The sequence below is a fragment of the Panthera leo genome, chromosome B1, assembly GCF_018350215.1.
Source record: "Panthera leo isolate Ple1 chromosome B1, P.leo_Ple1_pat1.1, whole genome shotgun sequence".
NCBI classification, from domain to species: domain Eukaryota; kingdom Metazoa; phylum Chordata; class Mammalia; order Carnivora; family Felidae; genus Panthera; species Panthera leo.
Window position 1 is genome coordinate 30,983,394 of NC_056682.1, and position 25,963 is coordinate 31,009,356.

The 25,963-nt window shown below is 42.3% G+C and overlaps 1 pseudogene; it reads right to left on the bottom strand.

Moving 5' to 3' along the window:
- Positions 1 to 1,847: 1,847 nt before the first annotated feature.
- LOC122218351 lies at positions 1,848 to 24,535 on the bottom strand (annotated as a pseudogene).
- Between the last annotated feature and the right edge of the window lie 1,428 nt (positions 24,536 to 25,963).

Below are 25,963 nucleotides of genomic sequence, written 5' to 3' on the forward strand. Positions count from 1 at the left end.
ATACCTAGCAAGGGTCTCATCACTTAAAACATAAAAACGCACAGAGACCATCTTACTGGCTTTTGTTGGTTTAGAAATGAAAATTATATTGACAGGCTCTTTTTGATATCCCTTAAGCGATAATTTGGTTAACATTAATTATCATCGTGATATGTAATTGTATTTATGTATTTATGCATTTATGCATAGACCATTTGAATATTTTACATTTGCCTGTTAGCATTGTTTTCAGCACGCTTTTATATTCGTGATCTTTTACTCTTTTCACAACTCAGCTTTATGAAGTACCTTCATCTTGCAGATATGCAAGCTGAAGAGAAGTGTAGGACTTATTTTTGTTAAGGTCAAACAGTTAACTTCCAGCAGCCTGGAGACCCGAATATAGATCTTCTGACTCCAGGCTCTTTGCGGTAAACATCAATCCCTCTGTGACTAAAGTCCAAACACAGGATGAAAGAAAACAGAGCAGAATACAAAAGGAGTTATTTCGTGCTGCATGGAGAGGTGCTGTTTGCAACCAGGAAGCATAGCTAATTACCAACCTGGCGTTAATTACTGATCTGCATCTAGTTTATGACTAAACGTTATTCAGCCTGTGCTGATTAATTCTGCTGTGAATCAGATCATCATATCATTGGTTAAAATTCACACTTTGGCCATACGTCTGGGAACAGTCTTCTAGTTCATACACCCCACATGCAGAGACTATTTGTAGTTAATGAAAAAAAATTGTGATTCATAGAATTCTAATTTCTAAGTTGCCACAAATGCATAGAAGATTATTATATAGAAAATGATGTTTGGCTAATTAAATACCGATCAATCCAACTTCCATTCCGAATCCTGTGCAGAACAAGAGACTACATTTAAGATCCATTCTTCGTACGCTCAGATTTAAGTAGAGAATCCTTCTTCACTTCATATGAATGATATAATTTTCTTTGTTTATTCAACATGCTGCATTATTCATTCTATTATAAAAATTGTCTACTCTCAAGGTTTTAAAATAATTGAGTCTATTTGTTTCGCTTTCCCTGATGTATTAATATTTTCTTTGCATGGTACTTTAGAAAATATATGACCTAGCAAGCAGCCTAATTCTTGTCACAGCTGCAACCTTACTGAGGCAGAAAATTTGGCATTTATATAAAATGAAACCATCTCTAATGCTTTGTCCGCCCTTCTAGAATCCCCTTTGTTTAATCACCATGTGTAGAGCTTATAAAAGGACTGCTTTCAGGAATAAGTAGATAGAAATGAGGGGATGCTGATGTGTGAATAAAACGGTGATATAAAAGAAAATGGATTTTGTTCCCCCTCCAGCTGAAGTCTGTGGATGTTGCCCTCTGCCTGTCACTGATAGCTGTATGTGTCAGTCTCCAGATTCGTGAATTACATCCCTGACCCACCCCCTCCCAGACCAGGATGTCCCTGCTACACGTTTCCATGGTGCCGAGCTTCCCTATCATAGCACATTATTGTAATTGCTTATTGTGTCTTCTGAATCCTCTGATAGTCATAGAGTCAGGGACAGGGTCTGCCTTGCTTCGCATTCTTGCACCGTCATCTAGTACAATGCTGGCACACAGGGGCTCTTCATAAATGTTTGCTCAAGAAAAAAATGGACACAGTCTAAAATTTGAGCTCCTGGCCACTCTCACGCACACCATGAAGGCTCTGCCTCAATGTTCGTGTGAATCTCGCCCTTCAGAAACAACACTCCTCTGTTCCTTTTGGTAGTACCAGCATCTAACTCAGTGTCTGCAATATATTAATTGCTTGGTGAATGTCCCTTAAGTAACTGAATTAATGAGTTGCAACCAGTTCTTATCTTGCGCATGAGCTAGTTATTTGTGGATCAGATCTGGAGACTCTCTGGTGATTACATCACCAAGAGTTGTCTTCAGGACTGCATAAGGGTAGGGAACAGGCACATCTGCTGTGAAAGGCATTTCCCTGATGTGTAAGTTAAACAAAGTTCACATTCCTATGCAATTTTCAGCCTAGTGTAAATTAGACACTCAAATAAACTCAAGAGTAGAATTTTGACTTTTCTGGTACCCTGACTGATTTTTGATGGTCTCAGTGAAGGATGCAGTCCCAAGTTCATTTCTGAACATCCTTCATTTTGATTCTGAAACCTGTCACACAATGAGAAACACCAGCCCCTTGGGTATGGTGGGTTTTATGTCTCTGACCTGTCTTACCTCTTCATGGTAAAAGGAAGAATGCGTTCCATGTCAGAACAGGGGTTCTGAACACCAGCCTCCTTCAGATTCCTCCTGGTGCCAGATGGGCACAGAGGAGAGTGGACGTACTGGGCCTGGGAGGGGGAGGGGAGGGATCGTCTGCACTGTGTCAACTGTGAAACCGTCCACAGCTTGAGGCTGTGCCGATCTGCTGGTGCCCACTGGACGGGGATGGTGGTGCTGGCCAGGCAGCCTCCGTAGGTGTCAAAGCTGGAAGTTGGAGTGAAGGAGCAGTGACTCAACCTCAACGCAAGAAGACACCCAGCTCGGGCACATCCTCAAGGAAGACAACGCTGGGGCCACGAGGGATGAATCGTGTTAACAGGGAGGGAGCCACAGAGATGATACCAGCTGGTTGATGCCCGGGTGAGTGGCAAGTTGTTAACAGTTGCTAGTGGGAAGGAAGATTCCTGAGACTCCACAGGTGCCTGCCATAAGATGGAGTGATCTGGGGATTTTCTTGGTCTGTTCATGCTGCTATAACACAGTACTACAGACTGAGTGGCTTACTCAACAAACGCTCACTTCTCAGGTCTGGAGGTTGGTATGTGTGAGATCAGGGTGACAGCATGCTCAGGTTCTGGTGAGGGCCCTCTTCTCGGTTTGCAGATGGCCGCCTACTTGCTGTGTCCTCACATGGTGGGGAAAGATCAGGTTCTCATCTATTCCTCTTCATAGAGAAACACTAATCCCGTTATGGGGGCCCTGCCCTCTTGACTTCATGGAAATCTAATTACCTTCCAAAGTCCTCTCTCCAAATACAATCATATGATGATTAAGGCTTCAACACATGGTCTGGGGGGCCGGGGGAATACAATATTCAGTCTATAGCATGAATTAAAGGAAGGAGTTAATGTACCTCTAGGTGAGTACCTAGGTACCTCTAGGGACCAGAGAGAAGTGTTTGTATTTCCTGAGTTACATGACCCGTACTTGCTCTTGATTTGTCCTGTGGAGAACTTCAGGTGTCGGTACCATATACCAGGTGACATGTGCTGTGGTGGCTTTGCATGTGCCCCTCTGACACCCATGTGCCTTTCAGCTTCAAGCAAGGTACTGCATCCATCAGAAGAGCTTGGGGCTGAAGAGGAGTGACCTTGGGGTAGACACCAACTCACACGTAATCCATATATCATGTGGCAGGCATCCTTGAAGTTTGTAGAGATACAAATGCACGCAAGAGAGATCTACTTCCTGCTCTCGTGAAGCTTACATTCTAGAAAGGAGACAGACAGCGTGCAGGGCAATCAACATATTAACCAGATACTGTTGAAAGCGACACATGGAGGCACCTGGGTGGCTCAGTCGATTGAGTCTCTCTGACTTTGGCTCAGGCCATGATCTCACAGTTTGTGAGTTCGAGCCCCACGTCAGGCTCCACACTGACAGTGCAGAGCCTACTTCAGATCCTCTGTCCCCCCCCTTCCCTCTGCCCTTCCCCTGCTCACTCTCACTCTCTCTCTCACACACACTCTCTCTCACAATAAATAAACATTAAAAAAAAAGAAAAGTGGCACACACCCTAAAGAAATTAAAATAGGAGAACTTGTGGAGTAACTGAGGGGTGGAGGGATGTAGTTTACACTAGGGGTGATAAATGAATTTGGAGGGGGTGGTATTGGAACTGAACCCAAATGATGGAAAGATGTAGGCAGAGTGTTCCAAGCAGGGGTCACACACAATTTTGTGACAGGATGAGGTGAATGCATTTGAGAAATAGAAGGCCAGTATAACTGAAGACCATTCTGTCTCTCACCATCTGCTTGTGTCTCTACCAAATGCATATGTTGAAGCCTTTATCCCCAGTGTGATGGTATTTGAAGATGGGACCTTTGGGAGGTAATTAGGGTTAGATGAGGTCATGGGAGTGGGGCCCTCATAGTGAGATTAGTGCCCTAAAAGAAGACATACCAGAGAGTTTGCCTTCTCTCCGAGGTGCCTTTCCACCGAGGAAAGGCCATGTAAGACGGATGCTACACCTTGAGGAGGAGGCCATCTACAAGCCAGGAAGAGGGCTCTCACCAGAGTGATTGGTGGTCACCTTGATCTTGGACTTCCATTCTTCAGAACTGTGAGGAAGAAATTCCTGTTGTCTTAAGCTACCCTAGTCTAAAATACCCCAGTATTTTGCTATGTCAGTCCAAGCTAACGAAGACACCATCAGAGACATAAGACATAAGACACTTGGGCAAATTAGAGCCAAACTAAGCCTTGTTTATCTCTCCTGTAAAATGGCAATATATAGACAACCACATCATAGTTTGTTGGGAGAATTAAATGAAATTATGCATTTAAAGTATTTAGCACTTTAACTGAGACATAGTAGATGCTCAGAAATTCTGTTACTATTAATAAATTCTGCAGGAATAAATGTGAGTGATGATAAAACCCACTAAAATCTCTTTAAAATTTTTTTCAACATTTATTTATTTTTGAGAGAGGGAGAGAATCGGAGAGAGAGACAGAGCCCAAGCAGGGAGGGGCAGAGAGAGAGAGAGAGGGAGACAGAATCCCAAGCAGGCTCCAGGCTCTGAGCTGTCAGCATAGAGCCTGACATGGGGCTCAAACTCACAAACCACGAGATCATGACCTGAGCCAAAGTTGGACGCTCAACCAACCGAGCCACCCAGAGACCCCAAAACCACTAAAATTTTTTGAGGAGTTGTTTTATTTTGTGTTGTGCCATCAAAATCATTCTTGCGGGGGACACACAAAGTGGAGGGGGAGATGTCACTTGAGTCACAGGACCCTTGGTATGCAAACCACAGCTGTAGCTTTGGCAATGGTAAGCAAATGAAGCGCCAAGAATCTCTTTGGAAAAGGAGCAAATATAAGAAGGATTTACTGAAACGATTGGATTAGAAATTGTTCTGAAGAAGGAAAGAAGTTGAGAAAAAATGTATAGGGTTTTCACTGCCTTCTACTGATTTAGATGGGACGCACAGTCACACAAAGTGGTAATACGTGTTCATTTGTTTCTCTGAATCGGTTACTTGAGTTTTCAACTAATGGGAGAAAATTAGAAGCTCTTAGCGTTATATGAGGAAAAGGAAGCCATTAGAGCAAGGGGAAGACATCATTTACCAATAGTATTCCATAGATTATCCTTTTTATCGTTTCTAAATCCATACATTAAGGGAAAACTATCACAGCTATGTCTACCATAGTATGTTCTGCTGGGTAGACATTTATCCAAAGAAACTTTCATGAGCTCTACCATGCGCCCAGCACTCTCAGAGGTACTCACTGCTCAGAACGAGGTCCTTGTGCCCAGGAAAGCAGCTGCAACGGTGCTTCCAGCTGAGGAACAATGGGATGCTATGCCATCCCCACTCTGCAAACTCAGGGCTGGGCACTGGCCACTCAGGATAGAAAGGAAGACTCTCCTTGCCAGTCAAGTGGTGGCCAAGTTGTCCAGACTGAAAAATCCTGGTTAGAAGAGCGGGAAAAATCTCATAGCATTGATACTCTAGCAGGACAGGAGCTTCAGGCCAAAATTTAAGTGAAGATGGCTACCTAGAGAAGCACATAGGGGACCAAGGCGACTTTGGCTCCAACTGTGCTCAACAAGATGACATTGAGATTTGGTTTTCATGAACACATGGGTAAAGGGACTGGGGCAATGCCCAGAGCCTGCCTGAGGTGATGGGTCTAATAGAAATCCCTCATCCATAAAGTTGCGATCCCAGTGGCCATGTCCTTGATGTGAAGGTGAAACGGAAAAAAAGAGCATCGATGTGGGTACATAGGTAGGTAACAATCATTCACCAAGAGCCACACTTATCAGGATTCACAGTTTTAGAAAGTCCATATCATTTCTTCTGTTCAGCAGCAATTTATTTCTGAGGCGATGAAGTATCTGCTCTGACAGAGAAAAAGAGAGGGTATTTAAAGGAGATTAAAAGGGACATCAAGTCAACATACAAGCGTTTGTTTGCTTTAGGTCCAGGGTGAGGTATTTTGGCAGCAAAATCCAGTCTTTTCTTTTTTGGGCACATCTTAAGCTCCCTGGATGGTCATGTGACAAAGTTCTCTCCAATGGAGTGTGAGCAAAAGTAACGTGGCTCCCTTCCAGATCAGGAAACACTCTGGCACATGCTTCTCCACTTCTGCCTTTGGACCAGACAATGACGGTGTTGTCCAGAGAGATCGAGTGTAAGGATGAAAGAGTGTCCATCAGCGCGAGTGCCCGAATGGCTGTCCGTCGAGATGACCCACAGACCTGAACAACTGTGAGAAAGTAATAAACTGCCTTGTGCTAAACCCCTGACACGTTGGGGTCTGGTGGTGGCTTCCAGCTAGCCTAACCTGACCAACGCAAAATCCAAGCACCTGCCATTCTGAAGAGTAAGGACTTGGAAGACCGGAGCAGAGGGGAGTAGTGAATCCTGAGACAGGCAGGAGAGAATGAAAAACAGAACTTACTACATGTTTTCATTTGTTTTATTATGGAGACCATTGCTGATTATAAAATCCATGTTGAGATGAAGAACAAAGCAAATCAAACTAATGTCCTGGTACTACGGTCCTAGGACCTTGGCAACTTCTCAGATGGCCCTTCCTGATGGCATGCCCTTCCCGCCTAGAGAGGCGGCTCCTGTGTTGACTTTTACAATAATCTCTGCTTGCTTTTCTTCATAGTTTTACAGACATATTATTCATACCTAACATTTTCTTTTAAAATTTTAATAAGTGGTATATGGTTTTACGTAAAAATCATTCTGTACATTGTGATGGTTAATTTTGTGTTAACTTGACTATACTAAGGGGTGCCAGATAACGCATTGTTTCTGGGTCTGTCTGTGAGGGTGTTTCCAGCTGAGATTAGCATCTGAATCACGGCAGATTGCTGTCCCTAGGGGCATCATCCAATCCTCCCGGGACCTGAACTGAACAGCAAGGTTGAAGAAGGAAGAATTTGCCCCTTTTCCTTTCTAGCCTACCTGTGTGAATGGGGACATTAGTCTTCTCCTGCCCCAGGACTGGAATTTGTACCATAAGCTGCCTGGTTCTTAGGCCTTTTGGAGTCAGAGTGGAAATGTATCAAGAGCTCTCCTGGGTCTCCAGCTTGCAGAGAGCAGAACCTGGGACTTCCCAGCCTCCATAATCATGTGAGCCAATTCCCGACAATGAATCTCTCGCCCTCCCTCCCTCTCTCTCTCTTTCTCTCTACAGCTCTGAGAATGAGCCACCAGCGACCTTAGAAGCAAAAATTCACAAGGAAAGAACAAATGACAGCAAAAAGGGGAAAAAAGAAATTGATAAAAAGAGATACAAATGAAATATAAAAAGACTAGCACAAATCTAAAATTTTATTTTAAAGAATATATATATATACATACATATATATATATGTATGTATATATATATATATAGTCAAGAAATTCTGGAAATTGGAGCATACAGAGGAGGGATTAACTTTACCAAATACTAATAAATTATTGTATTAAGTTGGATTCCATGGTTTTCATATATATATATATATATATATATATATATATATATATATATATATATATATATTGTTTCTCTGGAGAACCCTGACTAATCTAATACATACATGATTGATTGTGTTACTCAATATTATGTTTTTGAAATTCATTCCTGTGGTTGCACGTAGTTGTCCATTTCACTTTTTGACTGTTAAATCACATTCTGTTTTGTGAACAAAATAGTTGCTGGGTCATAAAATATATGTATGTTCACATTATTTAATAAAATTAACTTGTTTTCCACAATATTATGCTAATTCCCAGATCCACAACAGTCTCTTTTGCTCTCTATTCCTGCCAGCACTTGGTCTTGTCACAATATTAATATTATTATTATTATCGCCAAACTAGTGCCAAAAGTAATCTTCTGTCCTGTTGCTACATCCTCTCCCAGATTATAGTTTGTGCTTTTACTCTCTAACTGCAGTCTTTTAGTGAAGAGGAGTTTTACGTTTTAATGTGTTTGAATTGTGTTTCTTACTGAAGAAATTTTTCTTCACATCAAGGTCAGTGGTAATTTGAGCCTCAAACCACAGGAGAGCTGACTGACGGATATAAATCTTCAGGTGGACACTCCCTACCACAGCAAAAGCTGAGAAAGGCAAGTTTACTCCTATCTTTCTTTGTAAGGTGCACCCCTCTCCCCCATCATTTATTTTCTCATGGATTCTAAGGTCCCTCAGGGGTCCTACTTCCATTAAAAGTTCTCTGCCTGCCCTCTGCCTTGTATGAACCCTTGCATTTATAGTAGGACTTAAAGCATTTATAGAGCTTCCATTTGAACTCAGGTTCTAGGTATATAAGGCCTGGAAGGCACTTCAAGACAGGCTTTGGCTTCAGCCTAGCTAACTCTCTGGATTGTACTTTAGCTTCGTTTTGCACTCTGAGGATTTTCCTTGGTTTCTTACCACTTCTGGCATGTATTCAACAAGAGTTTTTAATGGTTTATCCAGACTTTAAAATTGTTTTCCAATGGGAGGATTTTCCGGGGTATTTTGGATGACTTATGGCCAGAAACAGAAGTCCAAACAATACATTTTAAGACAAGAAAAAAAAAAAAACACTTATCATTGGGTGAATGGGTTTAATAGATAAGGGAATATAAGGGATAACAGTGGAAAACAGAGCCCAATTCTTGAACACAAAAGGAAAACCAGTAAAAGCCAAGGCAGATTTTACTCCAGTTTCTCTCTGAATAAGTGGGGGGCTCTGTAGATCTCTCCCCAAGTCTAAGTAAAGTTCCTTAAAACAATCTTCAGCCAGAGGATCACCAGTTATTTAAATTATAACAATTCCTAACATGTAATATTATTAATTATAATTATTTAAGTCAGTTCCATGCCCAGCGTAGAGCCCAACTAGGGGCTTGAACTCACCACTCTGAGATCAAGACCTGAGCTGAGATCAAGAGTAGGATAGGTAACCGACTGAGCCTCCCAGGTGCCTCGATTGTTTTTTTAATTTTTATTTATTTATTTTTAAGCTCGACTCCAATGTGGTGTTTGAACTCATGACCCTGAGATCAAGAATTGCATGCTCTCCAGACTTAGCCAGCCAGGCACCTTAAGAAACTTTTTTTTTTAAATGGAAATTGTAAAATATAAATATGATCCTGTCATCCATTAACATACATCAATGTCAAAGGTTTTCCATTGTTTATAAATTTCCTACCATGACGAATAAGGTCTTCCATTGTCTACACCTTTGTGTGGACTGTTGTCTCCACCTGGAGTTCCATTTTTCTTTTTTGTCCACCCAATTGGCTCCTACTCATCCTTTGAGAATGTATGTCAACTGCATCACTTCCGTAACAGTTTCCTCCTTTATCCCCAATTCCTACTCCTGCACCGACGGTCTCTTCCTTCTCCTCATTCTAGTGAATCATCTACACACAAAACTGTGTCACATCACACCATGTTGTTGTTATTCGTTACGTTACCACTTGACCACTGAGTACGCTAGAAGTTATTTGAGCACCAGGCAGTATCCTAGACAGTTCCCTATCCCAAACATTCAATTATTGTGCCTAGAAAAAAGATGTGCAAAAAATTGGTCAAATGACCAAATGGAGTGTTCCAATTTCCTAATCAGGTTGGGAGGCTGTACATTTTAAAAATAAAATCAGGATGGGGCACCTGGGTGGCTCAGTCGGTTAAGCGTCCGACTTCAGCTCAGGTCACAATCTCACGGTCCCTGAGTTCGAGCCCCACGTCGGGCTCTGGGCTGATGGCTCAGAGCCTGGAGCCTGCTTCTGATTCTGTGTCTCCCTCTCTCTCTCTCTCTGCCCCTCCCCTGTTCATGCTCTGTCTCTCTCTGTCTCAAAAATAAATAAACGTTAAAAATAAAATCAGGAATCCCATTCAGTATGAAATCTGTGTAGCAACCTATTTCAGCCTCTTCTAAATCTGTTAAAATAACAGTGAAGCTATAGAAAAATGAAAAAAAAAAAAGCTTTGTATCTTTAAAAGCTAAGGCTAACAGACAAGCCAACAACAGAATGTGATGGTGATCCCCACCAGCGATCTGATAGATATAACTGAACTAAAAATTAAGCATATCTAAGCCTCACATTGCTAGATTCTGTTTTGGGTCACACAGGATTTCTGGAAATAAAAAGCCGAAGCACTCCTGTCTGGAAGCCCACCCTCTTTACTCCCATACTGAGGAGACATAGGGGTTGCACTAGTAACAATAACATGCTAATGAATCTTCAACACTTTGGGCACTGACTTAAGATAGAAGATGAATTCTCCCATCCTCCTCTGCTTGAACATGTCTCAATGAGAGTCCCAGAAAACAAGCATGCAGGAAATAAAAGAAAGGTATGAGCTCCTCATAGGAGTGGGGGCTAACAGTAGCATGTTCTATTCATATAAATGCAATTCCCAGGAGTGAAATAAGCATAGTTTGTGTTCACGTGTGTATGTATGTAGGGGCAGGGCAGGGGTGGGGGTACAGCAGGAGGGCAAACAGAACAGACTTTCCAGTGCACACAAGTCCTTTTCTTCAGTGCAACTGAATAATAGAGGTCCAGGCAGAGAAAGAGGGTGAAGTTGCCTGTGTACTGAAGATTTCTCTTAGGAACCCATCCAGTCACCCTCCACATAGAGACCCAAAAAGCAGATGAAACCATCAAACAATGGGGTGTCCCCACTTATAATTTATATATTTTGCCTATTGGTAAGAAGCGTGGCAGATTTCCTCTCATGAGAATGGGTAAAGATCATGAGACCAAAATGAGGTATACAAATGTTGTTTATCAAAAGTAAAAGGAGACGGGATCAAGAGGACTCGAAGAAAATCACAGCTCTGAGAATGAGCCACCGGCAAGCTTAGAAGCAAAAATTCACAAAGAAAGAACAAATGACAGCAAAAAAGCAGCGGGGGGGGGGGGGGGGGGGGGGAGAAATTGATGAGATAAAAGAGATATAAATGAAATAGGAAAAGACTAACACAAATATAAAATTTTATTTTGAAGAATATATATATATATATATATATATATATAAAGTCAAGAAATTCTGGAAATTGGAGCATATAGAGGGGGGGATTTACTGTACCAAATACTAATAAATTATTGTATTAAGTTGGATTCCTTTGGAAGTTGGCTCTGAGGTGGAGAATCATATGTAGGAATTTTACCAGGATATATACTTAAGATCAACCCGTGTGAAAGAGTAAAAAAGCAAGGAAAGAGGAGGAAAGAGGCACTGGCAGGTGCCTATAGCGTCTCCTTTCCCTTAGGGGGTAGCTGGAACCAAGATGGTCCCTCAAAGTTGCCCAAATGAAGACAAGGAGCCGGATCTTTATTCTCCTGCAATAGTTATGGAGTTCAACTTTTCACAGGAGGAGGCAGTTTAGCTTGGATGAGCAACTTTCTTTAATGGAGTGCTGTCCTAGGAAGTAAGTGGGGAATTAATACCTCAGTCTCTCAGGGGGATTTTGGTGGTGTCTCACAGTATCCACTGAACTCCAGAAAGAAAATAAGTGAAACAGTGATACCAGATCTGTATTCCTAGAACTGAAGAAGATCTACGTACCTAGAATATGAATGCATATACAAATCCAGAATACAATAAAAGAATGTAGATAATTAGGAGAGGGGCACATGGGTAGCTCAGTCAGGTAAGTGTCCAACTCTTGATTTCGGCCCAGGTCATGAACTCATCGTTGATGAGATTGAGCTCTGAGTCAGGCTCTGCACTAACAGAGTGGGATTCTCTCTCTCCCTCTCTTTCAGCTCCTCCCCCGCCTCAAAATAAATGAATAAACTGAAAAAAAAAAAAAAAGATTTGTAGGAGAAAGAATGGATTATTCAATAAATTTCAGGGTGACAGGGGATTCACAATTTTGACAAAATTAAAGTTATGCCTTTAATTTACCCTATACTGTTTAGGATATAGATCTGCTATATGAGATCTGAAAGAATCCAAGGACTTCAATATGATAGTTGTATATGATCATTTTGTAATCTGGGTGGAGGAAGTGCAGGGGTAGAATGGTGAATCTAATACATGAATCGCCCACTCTCTGCATGTTTCTAGACGTAGCACGAACACGTTGTGAGCAGCTAGATGGAGGACGAAGAGAGGATAAAGGCCCTCCTTTTGAGAAAAGACCCTGAAATTGCATGTCACTTACGCCCGCATTTCATTGGCCAGGTCATACCCGCAAGAAGGCTGAGAAATGTATTTCATTCTGAGTAGCCACGCATCTCGCCCAAACACAGGCCTTTTACTTCTACGTTGGAGAAAGTAAGCATCAATATTGGAGACTACCTCTGTCACAGGCACCAATTCCAGACGAATTAAACTTTTATTCAGAAAAAATGAAATGACAACCATTGGCAAAAGCTTATGCCAGGATGTGGGAAATAAATCCCCTCAAACATAGATATTAAAAATATCATTGTAACCAAGTCTGTTGATCTAGGACTTGCATTTCTAGTTATTTATCCTGAGGCATGAAACAAAGATGTGTGCAAACATTTAAGTGTAGTGGGTATCACAACATTATGATTATGAATAAAAAAATGAGAACAAGAGATTGTTCAATATTTGACAATATGAGTTACATAAAATATTTTTATTTCTTTTGTCTTTGTGTAGAGTTGATTCAGCCGACAATGGACTACTATAAAGTAATTAAATATTTTGGTGCAAAGAATATTTGATATAATGGAAAATACGCAACACATGTTACTGAATGAAAATTTTTCAAAGGGGTATGTATAACATGAAGCTAGATTTTTTAAAATGTTTATTTATTTATTTATTTTGGAAGAGAAACAGAGAGAGAGAGAGAGTGCACATAAACAGGGGAGGGGCAGAGAGAGAGAGGGAGAGAGAGAGTCCCAAGCAGGGTGCAGGGTCCCAGCTGTCAGCGCAAAGCCCGACTTGGGGCTTGGTTCCATGAACCGTGAGATCATGACCTGAACCAAAACCAAGAGTTGGATGCTTAGCTGATTGGGCCACCCGAGCGCCCCAACATGATGCTGGTTTTTGAAAGAGCATGTACACATCTAGGAAAGCTAAAAAAGTGTAAGACAAAATGTTAATCACAATGTGCATCACTATTTACCTATATACTTTACCCAAACATGTATAAAGTATCACCTTGAAAGTAAAAAATAAAATTCTTTAAAGGAATCGAGAGTCTAAAGTATTAGTAGGATGCATGAAGTGGAACACACAGCAGTCATGGGTGACTTCCGAGAGGATGGCACTCGACATGGCTCTGGAGGGCCCTTGAGGGACATATGGAATTTTTTTTATGTTTGGAAAAGGGAGGAGCGTTTGTCATGGTGAAGTGACAAGGCAGAGTAAAGTTTGTTCAGGGAAGAGTGAGCAATTTAGCGTCTTGGAAGGATAAGCCTGGAAAGTCAGGCTGGAATGGGCTTACAAAGTGATATGAGGAAGCTTGAGCTCTTTCTTTTGGGATAATAAAGAGCCATGGAAGATGTCAGTTGGAGGGAGTCGTATGATTAGATTTGACTACTGAAATAGGCAAGGTGAATCGTTCCAGTCCCTCTCCTCCCCAACTGTGCCATCACTTCCTGGCAGATGGCCAGGAGAATCCTGGGGTTTTCAGCTTCCCTCTAGTTTCGGGAGCGCCTCACTTTGAAATTCATCATTGTACCTTGTGTTCTCCTGAAATTCATCTGTTGAAGCCTCATCCCCAATGTGATGATATTAGTAGTGTTTATAAGTCAGCCCGTTTGTGGTAATTTATTATAGCAGCCTCCGTGGACCAAGGCACACTTTGCTATTTGAATGTGTTTCTTTTCGCCAGGCGTATGCAGTGTTCTTCACCTCCCCAGCCCTCGTAACATTTATTTCATTTCTATTTCCACATATACTTTTGTATAAGTTCGTTAACGTGATTATATCAAATAAGCTTTCTTCACGCATTTTGATAACAAATTTTGTTCGTTCCATAGTTTTTTTTCCCCATGTATACATAAATATGTATGAAGTTTTCCAAAAAAATGGGATCATATCACACTCGCTTTACTGAATGTGCATTCCTTTTCTCATCAATAACTGGAACTATCCTCCAATTAACTGATACAATTCTAAGTCATTCTTTTCAAAAGTGCACATCTTGTTTCTATGCAATATATTTTCAGTCACTTTATCATCTACAGCTTTACTTTACTTTTTGTCTAGTTTTTCATCACCACAATGCAATAAACATTCTTACATGTGTTTGCTTCTGTAGCATACCCTAAAAGCAAAGTTGCTGGGTCAAGTGTAGGTGTAATTATAATTGTAAGAGGAAGCGGCCAGAAGGATTTTCAAAAAGGTTTAACGCTACATTTCTAATGGCCTTGGGAAAGAACACTCTGTTGTAGAGATCTTCACCAGTGATAAATATAATAGCTTTTCGGCATTATTGTTGCCAGCCCGATGGATATAAAATGATATCTTATTATTTTTATTTGCATTTCTCTGGCCACTAGTGAATAGCTGGTGTGGTGCTCTTGTCTATTGGAGCTGTACTTCAAGAGTTATTATTTATATCCTGCTTTCCAAATCTTCGTCCCTTCATAACCTTTTTTGATATAGGGCCAGCTGACTGGTCAATTTAAATTCTTCCTGGCCTCTGTTGACACAGTGTCCCTGAGTACTGTTAGAATTCACATTTTAAAACATGAACTGACTCCTCTGTACGAGTGTCTCCCTCGAGAGACTTAGTATGCCTTACCCAAGCCAGATAAACTCTAGGCAGGAGGAAGTGGGAAGTTCACTCACATCCCTCTTCTGGGGAAAAATGGGTGTGAACAGTACACAAATCCCTAACTCCTAAAACACCTAAATGAGTTCAGCGCCTTATCGAGAAATGCAGGTCTGCAGCTGTGGGATAAGGCCTCTGCGTGTCAAACACCACCTTTGAAAACATGAACTAGCTTGCAAATAAAGCATTCTCTGGGCATAACAGGATTTCAGAATGACAGATGTGACTCTGGGCGGTCTTGAAGGATACTCTGGGAGGGTGGTATGTTTCTCTCTCATTGATTGCTCAGTGTCTGTGCTCACCATTCTAATCTATTCCAGCCAGCTGCATGCGGCAGATTATTACCTAGTCAATGTGGAACACGGCCAACCGCTGGGGAGGCATCGGACATTATGCCATCATGTCAAGCAGTCACCAAGACCAGCCCTTTCCCCTGGAGCCCGTTAACAATTAGAATGTTGTGGATTGTCACTACAGTAAAAAAAAATCGAGAGAACTCAGCCTTGCTGTTTATGACTAACATCATCTGGGTTGCGAGAGGACTAAAGCCCAGCAGGAATTCTCTGCTTCCAGATGCCACCCCCCCCCACCCCCCGCCCAAATATCCCTCTGCCCACCACATCCTCATCCAGGGTTAACTGAGAGCACAGCCTGCTCCAACTAGTTCTAACCTGTTTGCTCCAAAATGATTTAAAAGAGAGAGAGAGAGAGAGAGACCTCTCTGCTTCCTTTTTAAGGTAGTAATCTCTTTGATACCAAAATAATTACATAACCATACACATTAAAGAGGAAAAGACCATCCCTGTACATGTGACAGGTCCCCAAATCACATCAAGAAGGATTTAATGACTTGCCAATTACAGGTTAGCCAATGTCAGGATCAAGACCCTGACATGTGTACCCTGACTATAACATGAGTATTAGAATGTTCACAGAGGATTTTCAGGGAACGTGTGGAACCCCTAGAATTGTGTGAAAACTTTGTGTCTTCTTTTTTGGTGGGCAGGAGTCCATGGTTTTTATCAGATTCTCAAATGGCTCCCAGGTCGAAAGTGACTTAATAAGAGTTACAATTCCAGGGGAAGCTCAAGTCCTCACTCCAGTGGCCAGGAGGGACTCTCATAAGGATCGGACAAAGTTAGAAACTTCGAAGATATACAATAGGACCCAGGCAGCAGAATGAAGAGAACTTTTGGTGGAGAAGCAAAGATGTGATTCTCTTTCAACTTTAGGATCTATTCTCCATGTGCTCTGTTTTCTCATGAGGCAGATGCGATCACGTGGAGCTCTGAGTGTCCTCTGTTTGGGACTCTCCTTCATTCTTTGATGGCTGAGGGACTCTATGATCAGGCTTAGGGCATGGAACCCTGGACAAATGGACTCAACCGATTCTGCTCAAGGCTTCTCCGGCCCTTGCCAACTGTCATTATCTTTGGTGAGGAGGAGCCAGAGGGCCAGCTAGAACAGAGGGCAGAGCTGATTGGACACTTCTCCAGACCTTCCTTGACCCAAAAAGAGTAGCAGGAGCTGAGGCTCCCATGCTGTTCAGCTCAATTTGCCAGAGTGAGAGACCAGACCTGAGGTTCACGTAGGAGCCTGATTAGTAATAAGCCTAATAAGTAATAAGACATTTACTTGGAGGGGCCACTCTGTGCAGCTGTCAGGGCCCATCTCAGGAATAAGAGGCTCCATGGAGATACAGAACCTGGAGACCGGCCACATCTGACATGACTAATGTCATTTACTATTGATTATCCATGCATCTAACTGCATTCAGGCTTCCAAAAGACATCACCAGTGGGTCGTGTCGGGGAAAGGCAAGCTCATTTTAGTAGCCATGCCAAGGAAACTAGATTTGCAAAGTAGGTCTGACGTACATTGACCAGCATACTTTTAAACACATACATGTATATGTGTATATACACAGGCACACGTTTGCCTATGCAGGTGTAAAACACTTGCCTGCGGTGAATAGAAATGATTTTGAACAACCACTTCTCTTAGATGATCCACACCACGGGTGCTCTTCAATAATGCAAATACGGAGGAAACAGAGACCATCTTTATACTCTCCTCTCCTATTATTTGTGGCTTAATGTTCAAACACCTGGCATGTCTGAGAACAATGTGGTACCTTCTTCCAGTAACCAGCAAACTGTATCTACTGCTCATCCTGGACTAAATCTCAGGGATCTCATGCAGGGTATAGCTCCAGCTCCAGCTGGCTTTTGTTTCAAAGCTATTGCATCAATGTCCTGAGCCCTAAAAGATTCATTTATTCCGTAAGTATTTATTAAGGGTTCACTTTGTGACAGTCCCTGCTCTGAGAGCTGGAGGCACAGAAAACTAAAACCACTGCCTTTTTTAGAGATTGCATCTTGGTCTTAGGAGACAAGCAAATAAAACATGCGAGATGGTGATCACACTATGGGAGAAAGAGAGGGATGGGGCTGCAGAAGTGGGGCGGGGAGGGTGTGTGCATGTCATTTAAGATAGAAAGCCTCAGGGGCGCCTGGGTGGCTCAGTCGTTTAAACGTCCAATTTTGGCTCAGGTTATGATGTCACAGTTCATGGGTTCGAGCCCCGTGTTGGGCTCTGTACTGACAGCTCAGAGCCTGGAGCCTGCTAAAGATTCTGTGTCTCCCTCTCTCTCTGCCCCTCCCCTGCTCATGCTCTGTCTTTCTCTGTGTCTCAAAAATAAATAAATGTTAAAAAAAAAAAGATAGAAAGCCTCTTTGAAAAGGAGACATTTGAGCAAAGATCTGTCGGAGGTGAGAGTATACCATGTGGCTGTCTAGGAGGAAAGAGCTCTAGGCCGAAGGAACTGCAAATGCAAAGGTCCTGGGGTAGGAACCTGCTTGGAGGCCAGTGTGGCTGGAGCACAGTGACTGGAAGGTCAAAGAAGTGGCAGTGAGCCATGACCTGACACCCAGGAGTGGAATCTGACTCTGATGTTTTATTTGATTAGTTGTTTCTTTTTTCTGAGTTGCTGAACAAATACCTACACTGGTTTTTTTTGTTTGTTTGTTTGTTTTGTTTTTTTTTTTTTTTTTTTTTTTAGAATTTAAACTTGACAAAGGTCATTTCTGGAAAAAAGGTTCTATGATGTTTCCTTCATAATCTCTCTCTGTTTTGTTTTGTTTTGTTTTTCCCAATTCTTGTTTCTCTCAGCCCTTCTTTAGCTCTCTAGCTGTCCATGCTTTTGTTGCATGGCTTCAAGTTTCTACCTTCCAAAAAAGAAAAAAGATTTCCACCTTCAAATTCAAAAGCAGGTGAGACCCGGCAGCACCTGTATGTCAATGAACCAGACCCACGAAATACATGCAGCGAGAGAAAAGCACCAGTCTTTGGCCCACTGTCAGGTCACTGGGGAAGAAGCCCTGGGACCAAGGTGGTCATGGCTCCAGGCACAGCCCAGCCCAGGATCCCGTCTCTGGCATCATGAGAAGGACCTGTTGGCTTGTGTTTGCTGCCTGCTGCTGCTCCCCATATCAGGTGGCCACAAATAGGATAGGATATCAGCCCTGCCACAATTTCCTGGCTTCGTTTCTAGCCTTGGTAGGATTCCAATAAGCTCACTGCCCATCTGCCTCCAAATCCACTTGCCCCCCTTCCCCATGTCCTTGTAAACGCTGGTCACTGGTTGACTACCACCATCCCCTGTGTCAGTTACCTAGTGGCGACCCTGGGTGGTCGTGACTGTGTTGCTCTTCCTCCTAATTACAATTTTATTGTTTTTTTAAAGTTTTTATTTACATTCCAGTTAATTAACATACAGTGTAATATTAGTTTCAGGTGTACAGTATAGTGATTCAAAATTTCCATATATCACCCAATGCTCATCACAACAAGTGCACTCCTTCATCCCCATCACCTGTCAACCATCCTCCACCCACCTCCCCCATCAATTTGTTGTCTATAGTTAAGAGTCTATTTCTTGGTTTGTCTCCCTCTCTCTCCCCCACCCTTGCTTGCTTGTCTTATTTCTTAAATTCCATCTCTGAGTGAAATCATATTTGTCTTTCTCTGACCTATTTATTTCAACATAACATTCTCTAGCTCCATCCACGGTCTTGCAAATGGCAAGATTTCATTCTTTTTATGGCTGGGTAACACTTCATTGTGTGCGCGCACACACACACACACACACACACACACACATATCTTTATTCATTCATCAGTTTCTACACTTGGGCTGTTTCCATATCTTGGCTATTGTAGATAAGGCTGCTATAAACATTGCGGTGCTTGAATTCCTGTGAATTAGTATTTCTGTATTCTTTGGGTATATACCTAGTAGTGCAATTGCTGGATCGCAGGGTAGTTCTATTTTTAACTTTTGGAGAAACCTCCATAGTTTTCCACAGTGGCTGCACCAGTTTGCATTCCCATCAACAGTGCAAGGGAGTTCCCCTTTCTTCAAGTTCTTGCCAACACCTGTTTCTTGTGTTTTTCATTTTAGCCATCTGACAGGTGTGAGGTGGTACCTCAGTGTGGTTTTGATTTGTATTTCCCTGATGATGAGTGATGCTGAGCATCTTTTCATGTGTCTGTTGGCCATCCGGATGTCTTGTTTGGAAAAGTGTCTATTCATTCATGTCTTCTGCCAATTTTTTAATTGGATTATGTATCTTGTGGGTGTTGAGTTTTATATATTATTTATATGTTTTGTATACTAACCCTACCAGATATGCCATTTGCAAATATCTGCCCCATTCCACAGGTTGCCTTTTAGTTTTGTTGGTTATTTTCTTTGCTGTGCGGAAGCTTTTTATTTTGATGAAGTCCCAGTTGTTTACTTTTGCTTTTGTTTCCCTTGACTCAGGAGACATATCTAGAAAGAAGTTGCTATGGCCAATGTCAAAGAGGTTACTGCTTGTGTTCTCCCCTAGGATTAAAAAAAAATTTTTTTTAATGTTTATTTATTTTTGAGAGAGAGGGTGTGTGTGTGAGCAGGGGAGGGGCAGAGAGAGAGGGAGACACGGAATCCAAAGCAGGCTCCAGGCTCTGAGCTGTCAGCACAGAGCCCGACACGGGGCCTGGACCCATGAACTGTGAGATCATGACCTGAGCCAAAGTTGGGTGCTCAATCGATTGAGTCACCCAGGCGCCCCTCCTCTAAGATTTTTATAACCTCAAACTATTTCAAAAAATAGAAAAGAAAGGAAAACCTCCAAATTCATTCTATGAGGCCAGTAAATTCATTCTAAGACTCCACTAAAAAAAAACCCCACAGGCCAATATCCCTGACGAACATGATGTAGAAATTCTCAATAAAACACTAGCAAACTGAACCCAATAATACATTAAAAAAAAAAAAACATTCATCATAGTCAAGTGGGATTTATTCCTGGGTTGCAAGGGTGGTTCAGTGTTCATAAATCAATCAACATCATATGCCGCATTAATAGAAGAAAGGATAAGAACCATATGATCATTTCGATAGCTGCAAAAACAGTATTTGACAAAGTACACCATCTGTTCATGATAAAAATCCTCAACGAAGTAGGTTTAGAGGAACAAACCTCAATATAATAAAGACCATCTATGAAAAACCCACAGCTAATATCATCTCAGTGGGGAAAAACTGAAATTTTCCTCTACAGTCAGGTACAAGTCAGGGATGTCCACTCACACCACTGTTATTTAACATAACTAGAAGTCCTAGCCACATGATCAGACCAGAAGAAGAAATAAAAGGCATCCAAATTGGCAAGGAAGAAGTAAAACTTTCACTATTTGCAGATGACATGATATTCTATATAGAAAACCTGAAAGACTCCACCAAAAAACTACTAGGACTGATCATCGAATTCAGCAAAATCTCAGGATGCAAAATCAATGTACAGAAATCCGTTGCATTTCTACACAGCAATAATGAAGCAGCAGAAAGAGAAATTAAGGAATCGATCACATTTACGATTGCACCGAAACCCATAAGATACCTAGAATGAACTAACCAAAGAGGTGAAAGGCCTGTACCCCAATTAAAATTTGAATCTATCCACTGATCTCACCCTCCTCTGCTGTGAGCCTTGTCTGGTCATTGCCATTCTAGCCAAGTGACTCACACGGCCTCCAGCTGTCCTGCCTGATCCATTCCCTGCAGAATAGTGAGATGATCTTTCTAAAGGGTAAATCTGATTGTATCACTCTTCTGGGTAACTTAGGATAAAACCCAAAATTCTTCATATGACCAGCAAGGGCCCTGTGTGATTTTTTTCCCTTACCTGCTTCTAGAGCTTAACATGGCTCACCTGTCTCCCTGTTTGCTAAGCTCGAGCCATTCTGCCTTTTTTTTTTTTTTTAGTTCCCAAACATACCCAGTTACTTCTCAATGAGACTACATGTGTCGAATCTACCTGAGGCACGCTTTCCTGTGCCTTTCTCTCCTCGGTAACTCCTACCCACCTGTGCATCTTAGCAAGTATAGTTCTTCTTCAGAACAGCCTTCCTCACACTAGACTAAGATAGATGCCCCCTCCTATATGGCATTTCTGCACCCAGAACTTTTATTGTACGGCACTAGGCAAAATGGTCATTGATTTCTTTTTTTTTAAATTAATTTATTTAAATTCAAGTTAGTTAACATGCAGTGTAGTATTGGTTTCAGGAGTAGAACTTACATAAAACACCCAGTGCTCATCCCAACAAGTGCCCTCCTTAATGCCCATTACCCATTTAGCCAATCTCCCCACCTACCTCCCCTCCAGCAACCTTCAGTTTGCTGTCTGTATTTAAAAGTCTCTTATGGTTTGCCTCCCTCTCTGTTTTTGTCTTATTTTTCTTATGTTATTGTTTATTTATTGTTTGGACTATGAACCTCGCGATGTCAAGGAATTGCTCTTTCCTTTTACCTTGTGTTCTCAGCTCCTGTTTTTTTTTTTTTTTTTAAATGTATTGTTGTATGGAAACCAATTTGACAATAAATTTCATATATTGGAAAAAAAATTGTACTCATGAAACTTGTTGAAAATGGTAAGGCAGACATTTTTCAGGGGGACTGGTACAATGGGGTTTTGTAGTAGAGGAAAGATTGGGCTCAACTCTGAACATGAACACAGGCGGTGGGGAATTACGGCTAAGTAGCAAGGCAGGGGGCAGTGAATAGAGCATCACTGAGAGGCAATATCAGAGCTGGGGGATTATTGCTAGACCAAAGCAACAAGGTTCTTGCAAGAACACAGAGTTGAGGAATCTGATCAGATTTGTAGGAATCTGATCCTACATTGACCCTGTAGGATTCTTATCTGCCCAGGACAGAGCCCAAGTTTGGGTCTTGAGGATTTAGCAAGCCTGACTAGGGCTGGGTCACACCTAGCACAGTGCCTAGGGCATAGTAGGTGGTCTCTCTCTCTCTCTCTCTCTCTCTATATATATATATAGTGAATTAAGTGCCTATCTGTTGGTGTAGAAGTGAGTGTGATTAACAAAGCTGTCAATTCTAATTTTACCCCTAACATGAGCTTACAGTCAAGCTCTTCTCAAAAACTGAAAAATGAGTTTAGTAATTTAAAATGCCTTTCACTGTATCTGAAGTTGAATTTTTTTGAGTTCATTTTGCTATGTAGCAGAATAAAGGGCCTTGAAAAAGTACAGCTTTCCCACAATAGATACATAATTCTCCAAGTGATTTTAGAAAGCATAGCTATAGATTTAGCAAGCAGCATTTTGTTGCAGAATAATATTATTTATACCATGTACCAAACCAGACAGTTTCTTTCTTTAAAGCCAGTAGGAAAGGTTGCAAGCATCTAATGGAAAATGTGAAATATTAGCAACTGTTTCATTAGTCATTTGGACAGTCTAGTCAGCTTGGATGCTGGTTACTGTGCCCAATAAATAAGAAAGTAATTCCTCTTCCTACTTAAAATCATGGCTACAAATTTTAAAATTATTTCACGGTGTGTAGACAACCAAGTTATGCAGCAAATGTATTACTATAAAGACACAGGGGGCCTTAAACTAATTCTCCAAACAAAGCACATTAGATCAGATAGATTCTGGATATTTTCTGTTTTGTTTTGCTTCTGGCCCCTATTTCAAGTCTTAAACAGCTCTGGGCCACACAGCGGGGGTAGGTACTCCTTGCGGCTACCAAAATCAATGGAAGGTCAACTGATTTACCTTGCACTCAAGTGGATAACCTGCCGAGTGACCTTTTGTGAATCAAAATGTGATTCCTTCAAAGACTCTGATCTCTTTCCAAAAATAAAAAGATTTTTTTTTTTTTTTTGGCAAGAGAACTATTTATGACTTTTATGTGCAGAAAGACAACAGTGTCCACTTAGCCCAGTCTTTGCGTTTTCCAGATTGGCGATGCAAGCCACCGACTTTGGACCCGGGACACTGCCTGCTCCGTGATGGCGGATATCATCATATCTGTCATTGTCATCGGTCCTGCTGGCTTCCGCCAGCTTCGCCAGAGCTCCTTTGTCTTTGGAGTTAACCTGTGTGAAGGACAGCAGTGGTGCAGGTCTTCCTGTGGACCAGACACCCCAGCCTGCACTTCCCCTTGATGATGTAGTAGGGAGCCCCCTTCTTAGGACACAGGGCAGGCAGGAAGACCACAGGCTCAACGGGATCCACACCATGTGCAATCACTACCGGCTGAGCTTTCTTGTCCACCAAGGTGGTGACGGTATTAACCCCAGCTCAAAGGACAGGTGACCTGTTACTGGTGTAAGAAGTGAGACGATTCATGTTCAGATATACCAAACAAATGTAGTGCTGTCTAGTTAACAATAGGTTTACAACCTGTTGGAAATATGTAGGAGACTCCCCCACCAATGGAGTCCCAAACCCTTAGACACTTCACTTCCTGGTTCTTCTTCCCCGCCCCATTTTCCGGACTTACTTTCCCAGGCTTTGCAATGAGCATGCGCCAAAGAACTGAAGTCTCTGCATCACCTCCAGGAATGTACTTTTTTGTACCTTTGAACATACTCAGCCAATGAGGAATCCGGGAAGGGACTTGCACACTAGGAGATAAATTGCCTGTTGTGGCTGCCAGGAGTGTGCCTGTCCATCAAACACTCACTCTTGGAAGAACATTGATTAAAGCCTCACCTCAAAGGGCTCTGAGTCTCCACCTCCCTCCTTTGATTGGGTCAGTGGGCTTATTTTTCATAGTAGGGACATCTGCTTTGCCAGCAGCTTTTTTCTCTGCCCTGGGCCAACAATCTCTGCTGCTTCTCCTTGCTTTGTCCTTGGTCTGTATTTGTGGGCCAGCTTAAGCTGAGTAGCTGTTTGGCGGTCCAAGGCCAAGGTCCTGGATGGACTGGTCAATTGCGGGAGGCACTTTTAGAAGTTTATGTGAAAGAGCCCTTTGCGGCTGCAGCCGGATATAGTGGGGCTATTTGACAAAGAAGGTGAGGTCCCTTGTGGGCTGGATGTCCTGGCCGATGCCAGATGTCTTGGGCCTTTTCTCAAACAAGGGACTGACTGCCTTCTTGGCCTCCTGCTTCTTCAGGACAGCAGGGACAGGGCCCCTTAGCCTTCTCTCCTTCCCCTTAGCCTTCTTTCCTTCCAGCATCTTGTATGGCTACAGGAGAGAGAGAGTCCAAAATGAGAAGATTTAATGACCTTCTAGGCCCAGCACTGCTTCATTCTCAAACACAGTAACTGTTCTCACCCTTACCGTCGTGTGCCTGCATTTTCCTTTTTCTTTTGTTCTGATGTCATACTTTTTCTTTCACTGAGCTTTTTCTTTGGTTTAAAAATGCCTCAAGTTTGTTTTTATTTTTGGAGACAGCTTCAATTTAAAAACACTCAATATGTAAAAAAATGTTACATTTATTTTATAAGTGTACAGAATGACACTGTTTATGTAAAATTTTAAAAACACAAAATGATCCTAAGTAATGCTTGTAGAAAGAGGCATTCATAGGAAGTGAAGATACGAGACACACACGGAAGTGACACCCCCACCTTAGGATAGCCGAGACCTCCCAGAAAAGACAAAACCGGGATGGACTGGTTTAGCATTAAACCAGCTAAGATTTCACATTAAAATTTGTCACATTCTAATGTAGTACACAAAACAGATTTGCAAGATGGCAAGCAAGTGTGGTGAGTGGCTGGCTCCCAGAACCCAATCTGGAAATGCTCCAGAGTGAGAATGAAATTGATGGGCCTGCCTAATTAACTTAAAGACTGTCAGAACCCCCTGGGGCATCGCAAGTGGGGTGATGTGGGTGGGAACTGCAGGTCAGACTGAAGGAGGACCGGAAGCCACAGCAAGCAAGACACAGAAAAAGATCTCTTAACTCTGTTCTGCTCTCTCCCCAGATCAGCCCAAACGGATCAGCCCGGTCACCCCACGCAGGAAGGAAACCTGAATTAGAGCCTAGTCTGGAGGCAGGGGCGAGTGATATCTCGGTGGAGCCGGTGGAGCAGCTCTGGAAGAACAGGTCGCAACAAACCGTGGTTATCACCCGAGGGAGGTGACAACCCTCTGGAAACCTGAGCTCGTAGAGAAATACAATGATTGTCTAAAATTCAGCTGAAGAATCAACATAAGGCGAAGCACGATGAATTGATTTCACTTCTATGTGGAATCTAAAGAAACAAAGTGAACAAAGAAACAAATAGAAACAGACTCATAATTGTTGGGGAAGGTCATCAAAAGGACATGACAACCAGCTGATCTGTGAGATGGGACCCGGAGGCTCCTCACCCCCTCCCCTGTCCTTGGAATGTGGGTTCCGCTTTCCAGCTCCCGGAGGCTGCTCCTAGGACCTAGGCTTGAGATAGCGATGTGGTGTGGAGAACATCCACATGAATCAGTGACTAAACCCAGTTAAGGCCTCTTTATAAACTTTTCAGAATTGGCAAAAGCAGGTCTGAGAATCCATTTGTCTTGCTGCTGCTCAAGACAAGCCTCGTATGTAAATTTCCTTTGCTTATTAAAACTATCACCTACCAACCTGGAGTGGCCTCTTTCTTCAGTCTCTTCCTGCCTTCCTAGTACTGATGGCCAGTTTC